The 6479-nt window shown below is 47.4% G+C and overlaps 1 non-coding gene across 1 annotated transcript; it reads left to right on the forward strand.

Annotated features, from left to right (window-relative positions):
* Positions 1 to 16: 16 nt before the first annotated feature.
* TRNAV-UAC lies at positions 17 to 89 on the forward strand. Its single transcript has one exon. It is a non-coding gene; the product is annotated as a tRNA-Val (tRNA).
* The last annotated feature ends 6390 nt before the right edge of the window (positions 90 to 6479 follow it).

Below are 6479 nucleotides of genomic sequence, written 5' to 3' on the forward strand. Positions count from 1 at the left end.
ACAATGCCACCGCCAAGGTTCCATAGTGTAGTGGTTATCACATCTGCTTTACACGCAGAAGGTCCTGGGTTAGAGCTTCAGTGGAACCATGGGTGGAAAGTCCCCTCTTTACTTGTGGGGATGAGCCCTGGGTGTTATATGTAAACCAACTTGACAATAAACTATTTAAGGAAGGAAAAAATACCCAAAACCAAACCAACAAACAAGAAACCAATGCCACCTATATTTAGCTTAGCATCGTGCCTGGCACCTGGTATGTAATAAATATTTACTGAATGAATGATGCGTGAATGTCTCTGATGGTTTGGGCCCCTTTCGTGTTTCTCTGCCAAGAGAGAAATTAATAAACTCAAGTGGATTTGTGGCTGGTTAGCTAATGCTTGATTATGTTTACTTACTCAGCATTCCTAGGGTGACTGGCCGTGAATTAAGATGATGACTTAGGAGTGTTTACCAAATTGAAAGTGACCTTATTTAAGTAGAATTTCAAACACTTAAAATAATGACCCGAAGCATAGTTGTACTAATTGAAGCAGGATTTTATTGATGGTGAAACCATCCTTTCCTTATAATTAAAAAAAAAAAGTTCCTTGCTAGACTTTACATGATTGCCTGGGAGAGGACTTCCACCTGTGAAGGCTATGGGGAAGAATTAATTTCCAGAGCGATAGCTTCCGTTGGGGGCCAGTTCAAGTCGAGGGTGTGGTTTGGAGGGGGTGTGGTAGGGGTGCCACATTCCTTCCCAGTGCACTGGGTTTGGTGTCTGTTTACTTTTTTTTTTTTTTTTAAGTTTATTCATTTATTTTTAGGGGTGGAGAGAGCATGAGTGGGGGAGGGGCAGAGAGCCAGGGAGAGCGAGAATCCCAAGCAGGCTCCACACTGTCAGCATAGAGCCCCAGACAGGGCTCCAACTCACGAACCACGAGATGGTGACCTGAGCTGAAACCCAGAGCTGGTAGCTTAAACCCTGAGCCCCCCAGGCGCCCCTATCTGTTTCCTTTTGATGAGAGATGATCGCTGACTGGTTTGCCAAAGCTTGTGGAGTGAGTTTTCTGACTTTCCACCTTTTATGCCTCTCTCCTTCTTTCTCACTCTTTCTTTTTAAGAAGAGCCAGTGTGTCCAGGTTTCTGCATTTAACTTCTGGCCTCCTGATGTGGATACACTTTTTCAAGACCAAAGCCTTGGGCTCAGGCTTAGTCTTTCGGCCATATGATTGCAAGTGCTCTGACTTGGAAAAGTCTCGGACAAATAAGTGCATTAAAAGTTATTAGGGACCTCAGCCTGCTCTCTCTCCCCAGGGCATTGCCATTTTCACAAAGCCTCACAGTCCATCGGCCTGGGGTAGCTGTGCATTTTGTGGTCCTGAAGTCTGCATACCCGTAGGCTGGTTTCAGCTCTGCCGGGTTAGACCAGGTCCCTAGAATGTGTTCCTCATCTTGAGACTGAGTAAATATTTGTTAAATAGAGAATGAGTGGATGAGACAAGGAATAGAGAATGTAGCCGTTCCCAACTACCTGATCTCCGAACCTTTAAAACAATTGATCTTCAAGGAACATCTACGAGACTCTTACTTCAGGGATCCGGCTTTGGGAAGTTCTGGACTAGTGCTGTCTGCCCTTGGCAGAGTTGCTTAATGTCTCTGGGCTTTATGTTTTCTCATCTATCTATCTATCTATCTATCTATCTATCTATCTATCTATGTTTTTAAATAGTTTATTGTCAAGTCAGTTTCCATATAACACCCAGTGCTCATCCCCACAAGTGCCCTCCTCCATGCCCATCACCCCTTTTCTCATCTATATATTGAGAGAGGTGAACGAGAGGAGTTCCAGCTCTCCTTAGGACTTCTAAATTCCTACAAGATGGGAAGGTTTCTGGCGGCACAGTGAGCCACTAGGGGAGGGCCAAGAGAAGAGCCTTCCTATTCCATCTGATGACCCCCTCTGGCCCCCACATTCTGCGGAAATAGAATCTGCCACCTCCAGCTTCAGAAGCAGCTGGGTTGCCCTTAGCGTGTATACAGCTGTCCGATGAGCCCACCTCTGCCCCTGGGGTGGCCGGGGCGGCTGTCCCTCCTGTAGCACAGGAGGGTATCGGGTGAGCACACTGAGGAACACCTGGTATCAATACATACTCACTAGCCGAGGCTGCTCTTGGGCCAGCTCCTATTTTTAGCTGCATCTGGCAGAGACACCACCTTCCCCACTTAGAGATCCCTTTCGAGTGTCAGTGTGCCTCCCCACACACTCTCGTGATCCAAAAGACAGGTGGGCACAGTCCTTGATGTTGTAAAAGGCCGAGGTGGGGTAGAGCAAAGTGGACCCAGCCGGGACCTTTGGCTTCCATCCCCTCCCAGGGCCCTGATTTCCTTTCTGTAGAAAAGGCAGGATGCTCTCTGAGCACCCACCCAAATGTTAAGTTCCATCAAGCCCCAGTCTGTGCAAGGGCAGGACAGATGCTCGGAACCCTAAGACCTGAGCACGAGGGACAGATTCCAGTGACTGTCCGGCACCTGGCACAGTGTAAGCATTCCGTAAATGTGAACCACTGCCTGTTCCATCCGGTGCACGGGCAAGGGCAATATCATTTCGGCAGACTTGTAACTGTTTGGAAGAAAAATAGGAAGAAATGCCGGTGCCATTTTATTCAGTTAAGACTGCTCATGTGTTCAACTCCGGACTCTCCGTGGGGTTAGCATCCCAGGGGCATAGAAGTCAGTTCTCTGTTCTGCTTTCTGGGCCAGGAATTCAGTGGGTGCTGGTCTAGAGAATGTCAGGATGCCGAGGATTTTGATGTTGGAGTGCTTATGGCGTCCAGGTCACTCCAGATTTCTGACACCGCTTGTGTCCTGTGGGACTGATTGATGATGAAAAGGAAGGGCGGCCTGGAAGAGAAAAGAAGTCCTAGTATATGCCAGGAAGGCTGGGCCTCAGGGCCAAATATGTCTGTCTGTCTGTCTGTCTATCTACCTATTTATCCTCTATCTATCTATCTATCTATCTATCAATCATCTCTATCATCTGTCATATCTATTATCATCTATCTGTCTACCATCTGTCATCTATATCTATATCATCTATTCATCTATTATCTCTATCCATCTACCTATCATCTATATCTATCTATCATCTATCATCTATCCACCTATCATATCTATTTATCTATCATCTAACATTTATATCTATCTATGTATTATGAATTATCTATGTATCTATCATATCTATCATCTATGTATCTGTCATATCTATCACCTACCTATCTATCTATCATCTCTATCATATCTATTTATCTATCATTTATCTATCATTTATCTATCTATCTATCTGTGAGTCTTGGGTCTGTTTCTGGTACCAGCTGGCATGAACTATTTTTGTCTTTCTCCTTCAGGTTGCCTGAATCCCCGCCAGGAGTTTGGACCCTTATAGAGTGCAGGCCAGAGGGAATCACTCCAGTTGCTGTGTTCTCTAGGGATGGCTTTGTTTTCAGGCTCCCTCTACATTATACATTTCTGTAGCCTTCATTATCTAGAGGAATCTAAAGGAAGCCTTGAAATTGCAGGGGATTGGATCATCTTCTCAGCTTATAACAGACTTATGTACTAATGGCCGAGGCTAGGCTTGTGTGTAGTGGTCATTATGCCTGAAACCCACATTGCGACTTTGTCTGAACCCATTGATTTGGGAGGAGAATGTGCGAGAGACAACTGTGGTATGGTATGAGCTTTGGAAGGAGAAGACTCTTTGCCGAGTGACTTTGGGCAAACACTTCAGCTTCTATGGACGTGTTTCCTATTTGATAAAATAGGGATGCCAAATAATGAGTCTCAAGGATTCCTATGAAGATTGAATGTCGTTTAATATAACACACCATCTACCCTTGACTATTCATTCCATCAGGCATGCAATTCTCCCAGCAATTCAGTGAGTCATGTGGCACGACCCCATCTTATAAATGAAAAAAAAGAAGCTGTAAGAGGGGCCATTCATCCAAGGTTACAGAGCTGATGAGTGATGAAGGCAAGATTTGGTCCAGAAAGTTTTACTCCTGAGTGCAAGGTCTTCGTTACTAAGCTATACCATGAGCACTTAGGCAAATGCCTCAAAATGCTCATTATTGTTTTTACAGGCTCCATGGAATACGTGTACGATAAAAGTGCCCCTCTGAAGCACTGAATGGTACATTAACTCCAGACCAAATCAAACCACTGTTGTTCTGTGATCTATTTACACTTTGGGGTTCCTTGTCTTTCAGAGGCCTCACAATATTTTTCAGGTTTAAAGGCTTACTTTAACCTTTGAGATTGTTTTGTATAGTTTTCTTCCTTTTGCTGGCGAGGAAGCTAAAAGGAAAAACAACTTTCATAAGCTCAAAGAATGAGTGGCACAGTCGGCAAGAGTTGACTTGTTGATGCCTGAGGTGACCCAGATTTCTGGAAGGGGGAATTACTTCTGGATCATCTGGATCATGCTCTATCCATTGGATTGACCACTGGGCATTTCAATCTTTTTTTTTTTTTTAAATATTTTTATTTATTTCTAGGAGAGAGAGAGCGTGAGCAGGGGAGGGTCAGAGAGAGAGGGAGATACAGACTCCGAAATAGGCTCCAGGCTCTGAGCTGGCAGTCAGCACAGAGCCCGATGCGGGGCTCGAACCCACGAACCCCAAGATCATGACCTAAGCGAAAGTCGGACGCTTAACTGACTAAGCCACCCAGGTGCCCCTGGGCATTTCATTCTTTATCAAAGCCCCAGAAGGTGTAGAACCACTATAGTGGAAATCTCTCCATAATCCAGCATGGCTCTCCACCCCCAGCCTGCCCTTCAGAACAATCTTTGATATCGAAATTCAGAAGCAGCGGAAGCCTCTGGCAGTCTCTCAGGGGGAATCCGCACCTCACAGAGGCTCTGGGAGATTAGGAGGAGGACTAATGGAAACTGAGTCCTGTCTCTCCTTCAGCATTCCTTGTAGACAGATTTTCAAGAAAATATGTCACATGGGAGGTAGAAACTTGGAGCGCAAGCACCACAGGCAAGGTGAAGGGTGTCCCCCAGGGTGTCACGTAGAGGGGCCAAGTTGGCATCTGGCGTAGAAATTGGAAAGGAGAGCGTGAATCCTGAGAGAGGCTGGTGAGAAGGTCTCAAAGTCTCAGAGTTTTCCCAGCACCTTTGAAAGGCTCCTGGTTGTTGTCATTGTTTTTATTTTAATGTTTTATTTATTTTTGAGAAAGCACAAGCCAGGAAAGGGCAGGGGGGCGGGCAGAGGATCAGATGTGGGCTCTGCGCTGACAGCAGCGAACCCGATGCAAGGCTTGAGCTTATGAACTGTGAGGTCATGACCTGAGCTGACGTTGGACGCTCAACTGACTGAGCCACCTAGGTGCTTGGGCTCTTGGGTTTTTGGAAGGGCTGCTGTCAGAGGTAAACAGAGTCATATGTGTGTATCATCAGGATACTCCCAGAAGGACAAATGGGTGGAGGGCCACGCAGCTCCTGGGAAGAAAGCTTACTCTGCTGTGGGTCTTACAAGGAGCATCCGTAATTCTCATCAGAGCCCACAAGCTCACTCCCCTGGCAGGGCCTTCCCAGTGCCTACTTCCTGGACAGACTGAAGAGGCCATCACTAAGGCCTGGCCAGGGTCCCAGTGGTGCCAAGCAGGGGAAAGGCAGGTGGCTGAGCAGGACTGGCTAACGTTGTGATAAATGCTTTGGCTTCTGTCTCCAGGCTGACCTTCAACCTGAGCCCTTCCTTCCCCACAAGACCCCAAGTGTCCAAGTATTGGAGGCAGGATCTCTAACCTATGTGGGGCTCAAATAGCCCCTACTTCCTGGACCACGCTGTCTCCCTTCCTGGAGAGCTTGCGTCAGATCAATGTCTTTCTACTCCCCAAACCAGAGAGAATGGAAAGGTCAGAAAACCTCAGGGAAAATCCTGCTGCACGTGGCTTGCTGTGTCATTTGGCCACTCGCCTTCACCCCTGTCTCAGAGAGAACCCAGCTTACAGCCGCCACGCTTGTGTGCAAAAATGGGCCATGTAGGGTTCTCTCGGAGATGGATTCTTTGCTGTTTCCCTAGTAACAGAATTATTAAAGTTCCAGCCTCGGGAGTATTTGTGCCTGGTGAGGTAATGTCTGTCGCATGCAGCCTTTTCATTCCCACCCCCACCCCTCGCCTCAGGCCCCCTGTACCTCACCCCTAGACTGATGGACTGGGGTCCTCCTTGGCCTCCATGCTGCCTGCCCACCCTCCCCGCCAGGGCGGCTCTCAGATTAGCAACCCCCTTTCTCAGGCGCAGGGACTCTGTGTTGGCCAAATTCCCCATCGGCCTGGCATTCCGAGGGCCCCCATAGTGGTCCATACCACCTTCTGAAAGCCCACGGTGTTTTCTGGGCTTGAGTAGAGCGGGCTGTGGTTGTAGACAGTGACAGGGAGCCGCAGGGAGAAGGCACCGGGCTAAGACAGTGACTGGTTCATTGGGAG

The sequence above is a fragment of the Hyaena hyaena genome, unplaced genomic scaffold, assembly GCF_003009895.1.
Source record: "Hyaena hyaena isolate Hyena2069 unplaced genomic scaffold, ASM300989v1 scaffold_968, whole genome shotgun sequence".
Taxonomy (NCBI): domain Eukaryota; kingdom Metazoa; phylum Chordata; class Mammalia; order Carnivora; family Hyaenidae; genus Hyaena; species Hyaena hyaena.